Source organism: Petromyzon marinus, chromosome 26, assembly GCF_048934315.1.
Source record: "Petromyzon marinus isolate PM22_M1 ecotype Great Lakes invasive population chromosome 26, UKy_Petmar_22M1.pri1.0, whole genome shotgun sequence".
Lineage (NCBI taxonomy): Eukaryota > Metazoa > Chordata > Hyperoartia > Petromyzontiformes > Petromyzontidae > Petromyzon > Petromyzon marinus.
This window is the reverse complement of record NC_133692.1, coordinates 44,860-63,857: the sequence shown is the minus strand read 5'-3', so window position 1 is coordinate 63,857 and position 18,998 is coordinate 44,860. Positions and strand designations below refer to the sequence as shown.

General features: G+C 46.0%; 1 long non-coding RNA gene across 1 annotated transcript; it reads left to right on the top strand.

Moving 5' to 3' along the window:
- The first annotated feature begins 835 nt into the window (after nt 1-835).
- On the top strand, nt 836-6,562 carry LOC142929172 (uncharacterized). The gene is made up of 2 exons (XR_012945382.1): nt 836-2,191; nt 2,564-6,562. It is a non-coding gene; the product is annotated as an uncharacterized LOC142929172 (long non-coding RNA).
- The last annotated feature ends 12,436 nt before the right edge of the window (nt 6,563-18,998 follow it).

The window sequence follows — 18,998 nt, the reverse complement described above, 5'->3', positions numbered from 1 at the left end:
CATTGTTTCGCCATATAGCATTGTGATATATAACGACTTATTGTTGGTAGCTTAGCTGATTGGAGAATATAGAGTGTATTGATAACATTAAGGTTATTTATATTTTAGTTTTTTTTTATTGGTTCACTATATAGTACTGTGAACAGCTCAGATGTGTAGGCCTTGACTTCAACATAGCCATTTCTGTGACCAGTCACTAGCTAATCACTCAGTTATTTCAATGCTAAATTCGCCTAGTTATTTCAATGCTAAATTCTCCTGTTTGATTTGTACTAAGTGCCTCGGTGAACGTGTATGCTCTGACTTTAACATAGCTATTTCTGTGACCAGTTACAAGCTAATCACTCAGCTATTTCAATGCTAAATTCTATGCTAATTCCCTTGTCAAGGGGTGCCTCTGCGGATGTGTATGCTTTAACTTAGCTATTTCAACGCTAAATTCTATGCTAATTCCTTTGTCAAGGGGTGCCTCTGCGGATGTGTATGCTTTAACTTTTAACATAGCCATTTCTGTGACCAGTCACAAGCTAATCACTCAGCCATTTCAATGCTAAACTATATGCTAATTCCTTTGTCAAGGCGCTTTGTTTCCTCTCACACAGCTTAAAGGTCGTGATCTGAACGTGGCTTTTTCACTCCAGCGCTGTCCTACCAGACAGTCTCGTCCCTTCACCTGATGAAGGCCGCTTGTGTTGTGGCCGATACGTCGTGAGAATATTATTGTGTTATTTTATTTGTATCAATTTATTATTTTATTCTCATTCTACGTGACTTTACCGAAAGAACCAAAGAAGATGAATCATTGCAGTCACGAAAGCTTTAAATCGAAATTTAACCGCCTCTACGGGGAGGGATTCCACACATCCTTAACAACAGACTCCGGGATAAGAAGGCTCAACTAATCGAGTCTCTCACCTTTCTGAAGAGATGCCGCGACTCTAAGGTAATACCAACCGCATTTACACTAACCTCTGCTGTTGCAACTTCTCTCAATGCAAAACGAATTCTAACTAGAACTAGCTTCGCTCTTATCTCGGAAAAAATCATACTTACACGCACCGAACTCGATCAGTTAGACAAGACACTCTACAAATCACACTTAAAATTGACAGCAACAATTTCTACATAGGATTGGGAACATGTAGACAATATGACTACCTCTTCGGCTGCCACTATTTCGGCCAAATGTAGGGACAATTTGATTTCCAAATTCAATCACCTCTCCAGCAAAAAATCGGATCCACACACCGAAAAGATAGACGTCAACAAAGTCGTAATTCATCGCAGTAACAGTTCCATTTCTGATGGTCTGAAATCCGTTTTAGCTAAAGGTCTAAACTTTGCTGTCACACCGAGACACTTTAGTCTCATTCTACGTGACTTTACCGAAAGAACCAAAGAAGATGAATCATTGCAGTCACGAAAGCTTTAAATCAAAATTCCATAATTATCATAAACAACATTTGCGCCATTTACCTGTAAAATGCAACAGCACGTGTGTCACATCAATTCTCAACCGAGTCGCCATTAACCACGTGACTGATGTAAAGGTCAGGTTACTCAATAACCCTGCCAGCCACCTACAGGCCCCAGTCAGTATCGCATGCTGGTGTACACACGTGCATTGATGTGTATAGTAGTTAGTGACGTCATGTAATGCTCGCCCTCCGGTATGATGACGTCACGTATGGTGACGTCATGGACAAGGGGCGGGACGGTGACATCATGTCCCCCTGGGATATTTAGGTTGGGACCCGTGACGTGTTCGAGGTCGTTGCGGGGAGCCAGGAACGTGTGAAGTTGAAGGTTGGGACCCAGGGTAGGGGGAAATTAGCACCAGGCAAGCGTATCCTGCGGGTGCTAGGGAATTCCCAGTACCCTTCCCCTGGGGTGTGGAGTGTAGGCAGTGAGCGTGCAGTCCACGGAGTCGTGTATGAAGAAAAGTCCCTAATAAAACAACTGGCGCAAGCCCCTACATGAAGATCTGCCTCCGAGTCATCATTTACGTCTCAACAACTGGTGTCAGAAGTAAAACCTGTTAAGAAGACAACGACTTACCAAGACGTCTTTGATGGAGGAGGATGGCGAGGGAAGGTTCCCCACACAGCCCCGGGGGTTTGCAGCCCGGTTACCCACTGCATGGTGGCGTACAGCGGGTGGGGGGCTGCGTCTCCACGCCGCCGCCCCTGGGGTGAGAGCACCGCGCAGCACAGCGCCGCCCCGCCGATTATTTTATTTTATTATTTTGCTCGGGGCAGCGGCACTGCTCACCGAGCTCCAACCTGGAGGAGCCGGTTGAACGAGTCGGGGTGCCGGGGCCGCGGGGAGACGGCTCCGTTGCTGCTGTTCCCGTGCGCGCGGGAAACCCAAGAAACGCTGCGCGAGTGGCCGCCATTCGCGGCCAGGCAGGACGGAGTTCCCGCCAAATTCGCACTTTCCGCCAATGACCTGTTCCCGCCAATGACCTGTTCCCGCCAATGACCTGTTCCCGCCAATGACCTGTTCCCGCCAATGACCTGTTCCCGCCAATGACATGTTCCCGCCAATAACATGTTCCCGCCAGTTTCTCCACCGGCGGGAGGGGATCTCCGGCCATTTTGGTGACGCCACCGTCTTCTGTTCGAGTGCGGAAGGCCGGTTCGGGTCGCAAGAGGATGCCACGCTCACCGTCCAAGATCTTTCACGGTGTTCAAGTCTCCACCCTGGCGTCCTCTGCTCCTCACAGCCTCACAGGCGAGTAGTGACATGACAAGCACCCAGCCCTAATTAAATATAATAACTTCACCCATCTTTGGTTCTTTCGGTAAAGTCACGTAGAATGAGAATAAAATAATAAAATAACACAATAAAATTCTCACGACGTTTCGGCCACAACACAAGTGGCCTTCAGGTGAAAGGAACAGACCTGACGGGACGACAGAGCTTCAATGAGCGTTGTTAAGATTCGTAGCGTCTTTTAAGCTGGTTTAGAGAGGTGAGGCACCTTGACAAAGGGGTTGACATATAAAGCAGGAGAATTTAGCATTGAAATAACTTTACCGAATAGAACCAAAGAGTATGGATCCTTGCAGTCACGAAAACTTTAAATCTAGAATTGAAATAGCTGTTTGATTTATACTAGTTGCCTGTGGATGTGTAGGCTTTGACTTTAACATAGCCATTTCTGTGACCAGTCAAAAGCTAATCACTCAGCTAGTTCAATGCTAAATTCTCCTGTTCGATTTGTACTAGGTGCCTCTGTGGATGTGTAGGCTTTGACTTTAACATAGTTATTTCTATGACCAGTCACAAGCTAATCACTCAGATATTTCAATGCTAAATTCTCTTGTTTTATATGTAAACCCCTTTGTTAAGGTGCCTCACCTCTCTAAACCAGCTTAAAAGATGCTACGAATTTTAACAACGCTCTTTGAAGCTTTGTCGTCCCTTCTAGATTTAAAGCTTTCGTGACTGCAAGGATCCATACTCTTTGGTTCTATTCGGTAAAGTCACGTAGGTAAAAAATAAAACAACAAAAAATCACGACGTTTCGGCCACAACACAAGCGGCCTTCATCAGGTGAAGGGATCAGGCTGTCTCGAGGACAGTGCTGATACCAAGGTTATTTGCAAACCCACGGGTTTTTATCAGAGATTTGTTCACGAGGCAATTCAGATCTACAAGCACAGACACAATTTCAACCGAGAAGATGGTTTCAAATTGAGCAACCATTGGAAAGATGTTCTAAATCGAACCAAACATTAAACTAATTTTTAATGGTACAGTATATTTTTCAAGTAGTGGTACCCCAAACTTTCGCAGCTCTTAAATTCCCTTTTCACACCATCAATAGGGAAACTCCCCCCCCCCCCCGCGCCAACTGGCATGTGCACTTGCATGTACACCACTTCTATGCTAAGTCGGGCAATCAAATGCTAATTTTTATGCTAATTCCTTTGTCAAGGCACCTTGTTTTCTCGCATACAGCTTAAAGGTCGCGGTCTGAGCGTGGCTGTGTTCCACTCCAGCGCTGTCCTCGAGACAGCCTGATCCCTTCACCTGATGAAGGCCGCTTGTGTTGTGGCCGAAACGTCGTGAGAATTTTGTGTTATTTTATTAATTTATTATTTTATTCTCATTATACGTGACTTTACCGAAACAACCAAAGAAGATGAATCCTTGCAGTCACGAAAGCTTTAAATCGAAACTTCACCTATCTTGCGTGCGCCGGGTTGCGAGTGTTTGTTTTTACCTCGCTGGGTTGCGGAGCGTGGTAGTCCGGTTGTGTGCGTGGCGACTTGATGCGGCGTCCGTGCGGGTGTCTGCTTTGTAACAGTGGTTGTTGTTAATTGCGTCGGGATCGTTATCTTCAGGGGGCAGTTAATGATTAATTCGTTGTCGGGTGTCCCGAGCTCCGTTAACATCCTGTGGGTTGCCGTGATAATGACTCGCGTTGTTACATCATTTTTGTTGTTGCGGAGTCGCGATTGTTATTGTGTATACTATATGAAGCTTCGCTCGTGATTGTTCATGTGTGACTGTCAGAAACTTTGATCGTCATTGTTGCCAAGGTACAGACCGTATGGAGCTTTGTTCGTGATTGTTAATGTGTAGACTGTATGGATCATTGCTCGAGAGTGTTAACAGTGTATGGACTGTTGGATACTTGCTTGTGATTAATTACTATGTACGGATTGTCTGGAGTATTGCTTGTGTGTTGCTATGTGCGGACTAGATGAAGCATTGCTCCAAATGATTGACAAGGTACGGACTGCGTATACTGCATGTACTGCATTGCACGACATCGTCGATTATTTGGACCATTCGGCATTGGATCGATTCATGGGGGGATCTAATAAAAAAATGTATGCGTTGTGATGTTGTCAAATTGCGATTGTGGGTGGAATGACTGAGTGTTGCGTAGTTCTTGAGTTGGGTGCCGAAGCCCCGTGGAAATCCCATGGTTGCGGTTGTGTGGGATTTCTTAATGACATGACCGGTGTGGTTCGAACTCGCTGGTGGGTTCGAGGGTGCCCCTTGGGTTCTATGTGGATCAGGGATGCGTTGGGCTGTGGATTGCCTCCAGATGGCATCGCTCTCTCAGCTCGATTGTGTACAGCCGAATGCTGCAATGAGAGTCTTGGAGAGAGTGATCGATGTGTCCTGTCTCGAGTTTGTACAGCCGAATGCTGAAATGCGAGCCTGTTGAGAGACGCGCTTTAAAATTCCCTCCGATATGGCCGACGCGCATGGTTTAGGATGGAGACGCCACGTCGGAAAGGCAGGGGGTGCTTAACGGGTGACATGTAATGTCTGTGGTGGTTCTCAGTGAGGGCTGCTGGGACGCAAGCGCGGGAAACCACGGAAATGCGTTTCGCGTGTGCGGCCGCCATTTTGTACGAGCACGGGTAGCCTTGGAGATGCGGTTCGCGTGTGCGGCCGCCATTTCTGGGCAAGAGCAGGCATATTTTTTTTGTGTCATGTCGATTTTATATATACATTTTTTAAAATGTAGATACTGGAGCAAGCCTGAAGTGTGACTTTGCCCAGTACATGGGTCGACCCTGAAGTACGACTTCTCGACCCGGGACGTAAACAGACGTCCGGAATATTAATTGGTGTGTGTAGATGGGTGCTAGACATGTTGGTCTTCGCCTTCTCACCACCTGACGGATGGGACGGTGGCAGGGTGGTGTGGGACCCTGCTGTCCATGGGGTGATTGTGTGATTTCGGTTCGATTACCGGTGTTGGTTGTGCATCCAACGCGTCGGAATCTGTATATTTTTGCTTTCTTTTCTCCCGCCGGGCGGTATACAATCATCTCCACTAACCTGGGGCCGGGTGGCTGTCGTGTCCGACATGCTGAGGCGCGTTTTATGGTGCTGTGCCTCAGGAGGTTGGGTTCTCCTCGTCACAGATTTCCGGCGCCTGCCACGCTTGGAGTCACCGGTCGTGCTGACCGGATGTGGACTTGAATGGGGAGTGGAGCGCCTGTTCATCACTCCTGCTCTACTTGTTCTCCGAAGTTGGACTTGAGCCATGCAGATGGACTGGCTACACGGACACGCTCTAAGACTCCGCGGTTTTATGATTGATGCGCGTCTGCCCGTTCTTGCGTGTCGGCTACCATTGTTGTTACATTAATGTCTATCTATCCGGGTTGCCGGGGCTCTATTTTCGTAATGGTTGCAGCCGGGTCGGCTGATTTTTTTTTCACGGGGTGGGGTGTGATGTAGAGTAGTGGTTAGTGACGTCATGTCACTCTCGCCCTCTGGTACGATGACGTCACGTATGGTGATGTCATGGACAGGGGGCGGGACGGTGACATGTCCCCCTGGGATATTTAGGTTGGGACCCATGATGTGTTCGAGGTCGTTGCGGGGAGCCAGGAACGTGTGAAGTTGGAGGTTGGGACCCAGGGTAGGGGGAAATTGGCACCAGGCTAGCATAGCCTGCGGGTGCTAGGGAATCCCCAGTACCCTTCCCCTGGGGTGTGGAGTGTAGGCAGTGAGCGTGCAGTACATGGAGTCGTGTATGAAGAAAAGTCCCTAATAAAACAACTGGCGCAAGCCCCTACATGAAGATCTGCCTCCGAGTCATCATTTACGCCTCAACAGATGTACGGTAAAGCACAAAAGGACCTTCACAAAACCACACTTTACTCCATTGCTGCACGAGGAAATAATTTAAAGAGTGGTCCATTCCTAATGTGCCACAAATGGAATTTTTTTAAAAATCTCTGGTTTGTGGCTGTCTTCGCCCAGAACAGACAATGCAACATATAATGACTCTACCCGATTCACAAATAGAAAGAAGGCATCACAGTGACATGCTCCACTACTCCTGATGCAATAATCTGGCTCAAGCACCTCTGTAAAATAATAGATGTTGATCTATAGCAACAGATGAAGGAAAATACTTAAAAGTGAAGGAAACTATCAAGCTGTGACCAGGTGGGGAGATGTCATTTAGCCCCATCTACTCAACAAGTTAGAACAATTATTTTGTTCTGTGCATTTCCCCTCTTAAGTACAATGCTGTATTGGCGGTATGGATGCTGACGGGTAAGTGTCAGCAAAAAGCATTTGCATATATGTAATGGTCTTGTTGACGCTGTTATTTTCAATCCTGATGCTGCGTTCACAGTGGTGCTCAAGCAGAAATAACTAAACTTATGGGTCAATTACACTGCCTTAATACATCCTGTGGGAAACCACAGCAAAAAAAAAAGATGTCAGCAAAATGTTTTTCTTGCTGTGGTTTCGCACTGCAAGAATCCATACTCTTTGGTTCTTTCGGTAAAGTCAGGTATAAAATAATAAATCACGATGTTTCGATTGCAACACAAGTATCAGGTGGGAAACAAAAGCAAGAAAAGATTTTCAGCAAAAAAGTTTCAAATCTAGATTATACACATAGAGCTGACACGAGGTTGGGGGATAGGGGTCTGTCATTTAGTTCACCCCCAGCCCTCTCTCCCAATCCGTTCCCCACCAGAATGCCCCAAGCCTCCCCATCTGCATCTCCTCGCCTGCTCATCCCCTTCTCCACTGTCTCCCTCCTTTTGGCGGGAATCCTCTCCATGCCCCTTAACCCACTGTCCATCTCCATTCGTACTCCTGACATCCCTTACACATGTAGTATTGAACACGGAGGCACGCACTTGACTTGGAGGCAACACGTTTATTACACAGCCCCAACAGGGCTAACTACATAAACGTACACATGCTAACTAGACCCCAACAGGGTAACAACACTACTTTAACAGGGTAACTACATAACTGGGTCGGTCAGTAACATTCTGACTGACCCACGATGCCGAGCGAAGACCAACGATCGAAGAGACGTAGCCCCAAGTGTTGTCAGGACTGCTCCTTTATGCTCCCGAGCATGGCCTCGCTCCGCCTTCGGCCACGCCCCCTTTGAGACCTTTCCCGAAGAATCTCGACCGAGCATCACGTGTCCCTCAAGCCCTCCTCAGAGCCCCCCCTCACTACCCTGTCCTGGTCACATGCCCTCTCGGGTTCACCCAGACTACCATGTCCTGACTTGCCCTCTTTCAGGCCATCACCAGGACTATGCCCCTGTTGTATACGGCCATTTTTTCCACAATATCAAAAATAATATTTGCCGATATATTTTTAATAGTAACCGAAATAAATAAATAACACCACAAACCAAGGACCAGCAAACAGCAGATGGATATTGTAAAAAGGCCATTAATTTTTTAAATAAATAATAAACTCTGGGCCAAAAAGGTTAGCAACTATCTCCCACATCTCTAGATTGCCAAAGGGTGGGCAAACAAACATTAAAATTGATGTTACGCAGCAACTCCGGGGTCACCAAGAGCATGGATAGCAAGGAATGTAACACCTTGAGGAGGGCACGGTGATCACAGGAAGGAAAACAGATGGCTTAACAAACACACACACACACGGACACACCCACACACGGACACGGAAGGCACACCCCCCCCCCCCTCACGCGCAGAGGGGAGAGATTTTTTTTTCGGATAAAATAGCAGCACGACACAATAGGCTCTCGACAGTTCAATGAGAACAGCTCGGCTAGAGCCAGAAGAGAGCGAAGAGTGGCTGGCTCCAAGGGGCCCCGCGATCAACTGAGAATGGCGAGGCTCGCCGAGTAGCGATGTATCAACGAGTGTGAATTCAGAGGTGAAAGACGAAGTATCGCTCAAAGACTTTTATTTCTACATCGAGTGTCAGCTTCCAGCTGCAGCGCAACAGTGCCACCAAGCAAGAGCGTCTGCTGCTAGCGGCCAAGCGTGCCCCGACTTGGCCCATCCAGCAGCGGAAAGAGCCTGACCAGCCACCCGTGAGCAAAAGAGTCAGCGAACCAGCGAAGAGCGTGATCGTTCGCATCTCCACAGAGAGAGCGCATGTGGCAGCTACTACAGCAGCGGAAAAAGCCTGCTGCCAGCGAACCAGCGGCGATCGTGATCGTGCGCATCTCCACGGAGAGAGCGCATGCGGTGCAGCCCTCCAGCAGCGGAAAGAGCCTGTATCTGCCAGCAAAATTTTCACAACCGACATATACAACACCCCTTAGGGCCGTTCGCATGCCACACTCACTCTGGCCCCAGAGAGAGGTACCAGGCGCACAGTCGCACTCTTATGACATTGCCTGGGGCCATCACCATAGTGACACCCTTAACGTCACTACACATATATAGTAGGGTGGTCATACGTCTTGTTTTTTTCGGTAAAGTCACGTAGGTAAAAAATCGATAAAATAAATGAAAAAACAACTAAATTAATGTATTTTATTTTATTGATTTTTTACCTACGTGACTTTACCGAATATAACAAAGAGTATGAATCCTTGCAGTCACGAAAGCTTCAAATCTAGAAGTAGGGTCGTTGTTATATTTCAAATAATATTTTATGATTTAAATAGTTTTTTACTCGGGCATGGTAAACACAAGTAAAGAGCCCAGAGTACGTGAGGAAGCCATTTTTAGGGGTTAGAGTAAGTAACTAATATGTTGAGTTTTTCCATAATACAGGTTTTGGGGTTAGATCGCGTGAATATATAAAGGTGTCGTTAAACCCGCCACCACCCCACAGACAATTAGTAACGTTTGTCACGTAAACGGAACATGCCAATTCGTTACTAGTATAGCACACCGGTGTGTTGGAGAGCGACGCAAAATGAGGGTACTCCCATGGGTTCCCCCTTGTCACCAGTGATAGCCAATGTTTTCATAGAGAAATTTGAATCGGACGCCATCCAGACTTCCACCCTCAGACCCTCCCTGTGGAAGAGATATGTGGATGACACTTTCGTCATTTGGCCACATGGCCTCCCAGCTCTGAACCTTTACCTACACCACATCAAATTCACCATGGAAGTGGAGAAAAATGGCAAGCTACCATTCTTGGATGTTCTGTTTGAGAGGAGACCTGATGGCTCATTGGGGCATTCTGTCTACAGGAAACCCACCCACACAGATTCCTCCTTGAAGCCTGATTCCCACCACCACCCAGCCCAAAATAATTCTCTCATCAAAACTTTATACCATAGGGCTCATTGCATTTCGGACCAACACCACCTGACCAGTGAATTAAAACATGTACACCTGGCCCTCAAAAGGAATGGATTCTCTGACCGTACAATCCGCCAAGCTGTTTCTCCCTCCATACAGAAACAACCACTTGATACTCCGGTCAAAACCATCACACTACCATATATTGCAGGCGTTACTAAAAAGATTTCCAAAATTCTAAACAAACACAAGATCCAGGTCCGGTTCAATACAGTACATAAAATTCGTGATCTGATCCCATCCGTGAAGGATGTCTTTCCTGACTTACAGTACCCCGGGGTTTACAAATTGAGTTGTACCTGTGGTGTTTGCTATATTGGGGAGACGAAGCGACATGTCTCTGACCGAATTCGCAAGCACAAATCAGATTTGAAACACGGCAGAACGAATTTCTGCCGTGGCTAATCACTGTTACAACGCTGTGGGTGATCACGATATCATTTTCTCCGATACCAAGGTTCTTTGCAAACCCACAGGTTTTTATCAGAGATTTGTTCACGAGGCAATTCAGATCTACAAACACAGACACAATTTCAACCGAGAAGATGGTTTCAAATTAAGCAACCATTGGAAAGATGTTCTAAATCGAACCAAACAAACTAATTTTTTCAAGTAGTGGTACCCCAAACTTTTGCAGCACAGGCGGGGCCACTGCCGGTGCCGATCACTGTGCTACCCCTTTCATCATGATAAGTCCGCCAATCAAATGCTAATTTTTACGCTAATTCCTTTGTCAAGGCACCTTAATCCCTCTCACACAGCTTAAAGGTGCACTGCCGTGTGCTACACCTTTCATCATGCTAAGTCCGCCAATCAAATGCTATTTTTTACGCTAATTCCTTTGTCAAGGCACCTCAATCCCTCTCACACAGCTTAAAGGTGCACTGCCGTGTGCTACACCTTTCATCATGCTAAGTCTGCCAATCAAATGCTAATTTTTATGCTAATTCCTTTGTCGAGGCACCTTAATCCCTCTCACACAGCTTAAAGGTCATAGTCTGAGCTTGGCTCTGTTTCACTCCAGCGCAGTCTTCGAGACAGGCTGGTCCCTTCACCTGATGAAGGCCGCTTGTGTTGTGGCCGAAACGTCGTGATTTTTTTTTACCTAAGTGACTTTACCGAATAGAACCAAAGAGTATGGATCCTTGCAGTCACGAAAGCTTCAAATCTAGAACTGGCTATCATCCCTTATAGCAACGTGTCCTGACCATGCTCACTTTTATTGTTATCTGACCCACATGCTCCTCTTTAGGTTTCTTAGTGTAATTCAATGTAATTCTGGCTCTAAATGTAGTTCCAAGCATGCATCTCATGGGGACCAGCATGCAATACAGCACCTAAACTTACAACATCGTTTTGAGGGTTGCTACGATTTGCAAACATATTTGAAATTAGATTTTTACAATGGTGAATCTAATTTCTTTGCATATTTTTTTAGAATACTGCACTGTATAACGTGCATATAAAACAGAAGTAAAAAGCCCAAAGGAAGTGAGGAAACCATCTGTTAGAGGATGTGTGCGTGTCGGAGAGCGTTTGCGTGTGGGCGTAGCCCTTCATAGCACAGGCTGGGCACCGACACAGGAGAAGCCTTACTCTTTAGTTCTTTCGGTAAAGTCACGTAGGTATAAAATAAAATAAATTACGACGTTTCGGGCGCAACACAAGCGTCCATCATCAGGTGGGAAAGCATGGTCTGCTGCTGAGGCAGACTGTTTTAAAAAAGGAGAAGCCTTTCAAGCAACAGCCCCACACTTCCAGGATGCTGCTGCAGGTGAAAATTACCCACACAGATGGCAAGATAACAATTACGCGATACAATGGCACACTGGCCGGGGGCGATCACAGCGTGCAGGGACGCGTATTTGCGAGAATCGCGGCATGTGGAGACCAAGAGCAGAATCACGCCAGTTCACAATTCCACGACACATGAGGGGTCAACCACGGTCTGTCCACTTCCGATCGATCCCACCACCGGCTCTACCAGGAGGGAGCAGAGACACGGGAAATGGGGAAACAGGTGTGGGCTCGGCTGAGACACAGAATATGACACGAACACGTGATGAATCGCTCACATTGGTTGAGAGGGAGCTATCAATGTCAGCAAGGGTGTCTGCTGAGTTGCAGGAAAATCACAGCCCCGTTAAAGAAATTAAGCAGGCTGCTGATGACGAGGCAAACCCGGAAAGTAACAATGTTTTGGAAAAACTAAATGCGTCGTGTACCAATTATGTGGTGGAGAATGCAAGCGTCGCTCCCGTGGTGGACACACCTATTGAACAGGGAAACATAACTGTATTGAAGTGTGACCCAACAGGAAATGATAGCCAGCAGGAACGGGGAGGAAAACCTGATTGTCCGGTAAATGGAAACGCCACCCCTTGTGTCGCGAAATTGCGTGGTTATACTGTGAATGTCACAGAAAAATCTGCTGCAGAGACACGCCCAGAGACATACAGGCATCAGCCTTTGAATGAAAAATTGTGCGGTGGCACACTGAGGAGGGATGGGGATCAGAGTGTTTGAATGGAGGAGATGAAGATCCATGATGGATCGGGGATTGTGTTGAAATCCAGCACACTCAAAGGCACGGAATCGAATCGTGGCACAGAATCGAATCGACTCAGCACGGAATCGAATCGTGGCACAGAATCGAATCGACTCCCGGAGTCAACAAATATTGCTGCGGGAAAGGCAAACGCCCCCGACAGTCGAGCACGGAAGCTCGTGGTGTGTGCTGATTCTGGTTATACGCAATATAACTTTACGCCACATAATCCCGCATGGAAAGTGAGTGATAAAATTTTTTTACAAATACGAACCAGTGAACCGTGCTCATTTGGCCAAAGCCATAACCACGATGAACCAGGAGGATGATCTTCTTTGGTTCTTTCGGTAAAGTCACGTAGAATGAGAATAAAATAATAAATTGATAAAATAAAATAACACAATAATATTCTCACGACGTTTCGGCCACAACACAAGCGGCCTTCATCAGGTGAAGGGGCGAGACTGTCTGGTAGGACAGCGCTGGAGTGAAAGAGCCACGTTCAGATCACGGCCTTTAAGCCTCAAATTTCAAGGGGCGAGACTGTCTGGTAGGACAGTCTCGCGCTGAAAGCAGTGCTGAAATTTGAGGCTTAAAGGCCGTGATCTGAACGTGGCTCTTTCACTCCAGCGCTGTCCTACCAGACAGTCTCGCCCCTTCACCTGATGAAGGCCGCTTGTGTTGTGGCCGAAACGTCGTGAGAATATTATTGTGTTATTTTATTTTATCAATTTATTATTTTATTCTCATTCTACGTGACTTTACCGAAAGAACCAAAGAAGATGAATCATTGCAGTCACGAAAGCTTTAAATCAGGAGGATGATGTGATGTTGCATGAAAAAGTCACAGGTTACTCTAAATACCTGGCCATGAGAAAACTGATGATACACTCTTGACCAAAAGTGGCAGTGAGGTTACCAATAACTTGGTACACATGTGGCAAAAAGGTAACACAAGGAAAACAGTGTACAACCATGTTCGGAACCACCGCCCAGCGTTTCCCAGGAACTAAAACACAAAAATCGCTGTCTAACAATAATTGATAAGAACCGATGTAACATGTTGCCTTAATATTTTTTCCGTTCCTCTTTTCTTATTTCAAATGTAACCATGCTAAGTTGTGACATGTACGCACGCGTCGTAAGGAAATAGCAGCCGAAACTTGAGGACAATCGATGGTTCATGATGTAAAAATGCATTTTTTTTAATAATCCGTGGCCATTTGACCACGGATCATTTTTAAAAGGGCGGAATGTTGTATACGGCCCTTCATCCACAATTGATATCAATAATAATATTTGCTGATATATTTCTAATAGTAACCGAAATAAATAAATAAATCCACAAACCAAGGACCAGCAAACAGCAGATGGAGATTGTAAAAAGGCCATTAATTTTTTTAATAAATAATAAACTCCGGGGCAAAAAGAGGTTAGCGACTATCTCCCACATCTCCAGATTGCCAAAGGGTGGGCAAACAAACATTAAAATTGATGTTACGCAGCAACTCCGGGGTCACCAAAAGGGGAGGGGAATTCCAAGCTTGAGAGTTCGCCCCCCCCCCCTCCGTCAGCGCAGACAAACTGACGCATACAAGCGAGTTAAACAGTTTTCCTCTTATTTGCGATTAAAACAACGTTTAAAGTTCAAAATTCAACATCAAGAATAAGCTAACATTATCGATCACCACACTCACTCCAATTAAAAACCAGGCCACAATTTACAGCAGTGAATCATTACCCATTTATTAATTCGATACTAAATGTTATTTTCACCTTTAATAATTTTCTACACAACCTGACCGAAGCGTCAAGAATAATCCTGGCAGCCCGAGTTATGCCTAAGTCAAAGCGAAATCTCTAACCTCAGGACACCAGGTATAAAATAAAGTAAATGATGACTCAGGAATGATAGCGCGGACCCCCTGGATACAGGCGGAGCAAAAGTGAATACAATGTTAAATCACAAATCTTGGGGAACATTAACAACAATAATGATGCAGTGTTAAATCCAGGGTTATCCAGAAGGGATGAGGCGAATGGGACGGGCTTACACAGCCAAGATAGACTGTGTTCCATAGGAAGGAGAGACCACGGCCGCCTTTGTCTTCCCACAGCATGGATAGCAAGGAATGTAACACCTTGAGGAGGGCACGGTGATCACAGGAAGGAAAACAGATGGCTTAACAAACACACACACACACACGGACACACCCACACACGGACACGGAAGGCACACCCCCCCCCCTCCTCACGCGCAGAGGGGAGAGATTTTTTTTTTCCGGATAAAACAGCAGCACGACACACACATTAGGCTCTCGACAGTTCAACGAGAACAGCTCGGCGAGAGCCAGAAGAGGGCGGCGAGCGGCTGGCACCAAGGGGCCCTGCGATCAACTGAGAATGGTGAGGCTCGCCGAGTAGCGATGTATCAACGAGTGTGAGTTCAGAGCTGAAAGACGAAGTATCGCTCAAAGACTTTTATTTCTACATCGAGTGTCAGCTTCCAGCTGCAGCGCAACAGTGCCACCAAGCAAGAGCGTCTGCTGCTAGCGGCCAAGCATGCCCGACTTGGCCCATCCAGCAGCGGAAAGAGCCTGACCAGCCACCTGTGAGCAAAAGAGTCAGCGAACCAGCAAAGAGCATGATCGTTCGCATCTCCACAGAAAGAGCGCATGTGGCAGCTACTACAGCAGCGGAAAAAGCCTGCTGCCAGCGAACCAGCGGCGATCGTGACCGTGCGCATCTCCACGGAGAGAGCGCATGCGGCGCAGCCCTCCAGCAGCGGAAAGAGCCTGTATCTGCCAGCAAAATTTTCACAACCGACATATACAACACCCCTTAGGGCCCGTTCGCATGCCACACTCACTCTGGCCCCAGAGAGAGGTTCCAGGCGCACAGTCGCACTCTTATGACAGTGCCTGGGGCCATCACCATAGTGACACCCTTAACGTCACTACACATATATAGTAGGGTGGTCATACGTCTTGTTTTTTTCGGTAAAGTCACGTAGGTAAAAAATAAATAACATAAATGAAAAAACAACTAAATTAATTTATTTTATTTTATTGATTTTTTACCTACGTGACTTTACCGAATATAACAAAGAGTATGAATCCTTGCAGTCACGAAAGCTTCAAATCTAGAAGTAGGGTGGTCGTTATATTTCAAATAATATTTCATGATTTAAATAGTTTTTTACTCGGGCATGTTAAACACAAGTAAAGAGCCCAGAGTACGTGAGGAAGCCATTTTTAGGGGTTAGAGTAAGTAACTAATATGTTGAGTTTTTCCATAATACAGGTTTTGGGGTTAGATCGCGTGAATATATAAAGGTGTCGTTAAACCCGCCACCACCCCACAGACAATTAGTAACGTTTGTCACGTAAACGGAACATGCCAATTCGTTACTAGTATAGCACACCGGTGTGTTGGAGAGCGACGCAAAATGAGGGTACTCCCATGGGTTCCCCCTTGTCACCAGTGATAGCCAATGTTTTCATAGAGAAATTTGAATCGGACGCCATCCAGACTTCCACCCTCAGACCCTCCCTGTGGAAGAGATATGTGGATGACACTTTCGTCATTTGGCCACATGGCCTCCCAGCTCTGAACCTTTACCTACACCACATCAATTCCAGACATCCCGCCATCAAATTCACCATGGAAGTGGAGAAAAATGGCAAGCTACCATTCTTGGATGTTCTGTTTGAGAGGAGACCTGATGGCTCATTGGGGCATTCTGTCTACAGGAAACCCACCCACACAGATTCCTACTTGAAGCCTGATTCCCACCACCACCCAGCCCAAAATAATTCTCTCATCAAAACTTTATACCATAGGGCTCATTGCATTTCGGACCAACACCACCTGACCAGTGAATTAAAACATGTACACCTGGCCCTCAAAAGGAATGGATTCTCTGACCGTACAATCCGCCAAGCTGTTTCTCCCTCCATACAGAAACAACCACTTGATACTCCGGTCAAAACCATCACACTACCATATATTGCAGGCGTTACTAAAAAGATTTCCAAAATTCTAAACAAACACAAGATCCAGGTCCGGTTCAATACAGTACATAAAATTCGTGATCTAATCCTATCCGTGAACGATGTCATTCCTGACTTACAGTACCCCGGGGTTTACAAATTGAGTTGTACCTGCGGTGATTGCTATATCGGGGAGACGAAGTGACATGTCTCTGACCGAATTCGCGAGCACAAATCAGATTTGAAACAGGGCAGAACGAATTCTTCTGCCGTGGCTGATCACTGTTACAACGCTGTGGGTGATCACGATATAATTTTCTCCGATACCAAGGTTCTTAGCAAACCCACAGGTTTTTATCAGAGATTTGTTCACGAGGCAATTCAGATCTACAAACACAGACACAATTTCAACCGAGAAGATGGTTTCAAATTAAGCAACCATTGGAAAGATGTTATAAACCGAACCAAACATTAAACTAAAATTTTCAAGTAGTGGTACCCCAAACTTTTGCAGCACAGGCGGGTGCACTACCGGTGCCGATCACTGTGCTACCCCTTTCATCATAAGTCCGCTAATCAAATGCTAATTTTTACGCGAATTCCTTTGTCAAGGCACCTTAATCCCTCTCACACAGCTTAAAGGTGCACTGCCGTGTGCTACACCTTTCATCATGCTAAGTCCGCCAATCAAATGCTAATTTTTACGCTAATTCCTTTGTCAAGGTACCTCAATCCCTCTCACACAGCTTAAAAGTGCACTGCCGTGTGCTACACCTTTCATCATGCTAAGTCTGCCAATCAAATGCTAATTTTTATGCTAATTCCTTTGTCGAGGCACCTTAATCCCTCTCACACAGCTTAAAGGTCGTAGTCTGAGCTTGGCTCTGTTTCACTCCAGCGCAGTCTTCGAGACAGGCTGGTCCCTTCACCTGATGAAGGCCGCTTGTGTTGTGGCCGAAACGTCGTGATTTTTTTTTACCTAAGTGACTTTACCGAATAGAACCAAAGAGTATGGATCCTTGCAGTCACGAAAGCTTCAAATCTAGAACTGGCTATCATCCCTTATAGCAACGTGTCCTGACCATGCTCACTTTTATTGTTATCTGACCCACATGCTCCTCTTTAGGTTTCTTAGTGTAATTCAATGTAATTCTGGCTCTAAATGTAGTTCCAAGCATGCATCTCATGGGGACCAGCATGCAATACAGCACCTAAACTTACAACATCGTTTTGAGGGTTGCTACGATTTGCAAACATATTTGAAATTAGATTTTTACAATGGTGAATCTAATTTCTTTGCATATTTTTTAGAATACTGCACTGTATAACGTGCATATAAAACAGAAGTAAAAAGCCCAAAGGAAGTGAGGAAACCATCTGTTAGAGGATGTGTGCGTGTCGGAGAGCGTTTGCGTGTGGGCGTAGCCCTTCATAGCACAGGCTGGGCTCCGACACTTTCGTCATTTGGCCACATGGCCTCCCAGCTCTGAACCTTTACCTACACCACATCAATTCCAGACATCCCGCCATCAAATTCACCATGGAAGTGGAGAAAAATGGCAAGCTACCATTCTTGGATGTTCTGTTTGAGAGGAGACCTGATGGCTCATTGGGGCATTCTGTCTACAGGAAACCCACCCACACAGATTCCTCCTTGAAGCCTGATTCCCACCACCACCCAGCCCAAAATAATTCTCTCATCAAAACTTTATACCATAGGGCTCATTGCATTTCAGACCAACACCACCTGACCAGTGAATTAAAACATGTACACCTGGCCCTCAAAAGGAATGGATTCTCTGACCGTACAATCCGCCAAGCTGTTTCTCCCTCCATACAGAAACAACCACTTGATACTCCGGTCAAAACCATCACACTACCATATATTGCAGGCGTTACTAAAAAGATTTCCAAAATTCTAAACAAACACAAGATCCAGGTCCGGTTCAATACAGTACATAAAATTCGTGATCTAATCCTATCCGTGAACGATGTTATTCCTGACTTACAGTACCCCGGGGTTTACAAATTGAGTTGTACCTGCGGTGATTGCTATATCGGGGAGACGAAGCGACATGTCTCTGACCGAATTCGCGAGCACAAATCAGATTTGAAACACGGCAGAACGAATTCTTCTGCCGTGGCTGATCACTGTTACAACGCTGTGGGTGATCACGATATAATTTTCTCCGATACCAAGGTTCTTAGCAAACCCACAGGTTTTTATCAGAGATTTGTTCACGAGGCAATTCAGATCTACAAACACAGACACAATTTCAACCGAGAAGATGGTTTCAAATTAAGCAACCATTGGAAAGATGTTATAAATCGAACCAAACATTAAACTAAATTTTTCAAGTAGTGGTACCCCAAACTTTTGCAGCACAGGCGGGTGCACTACCGGTGCCG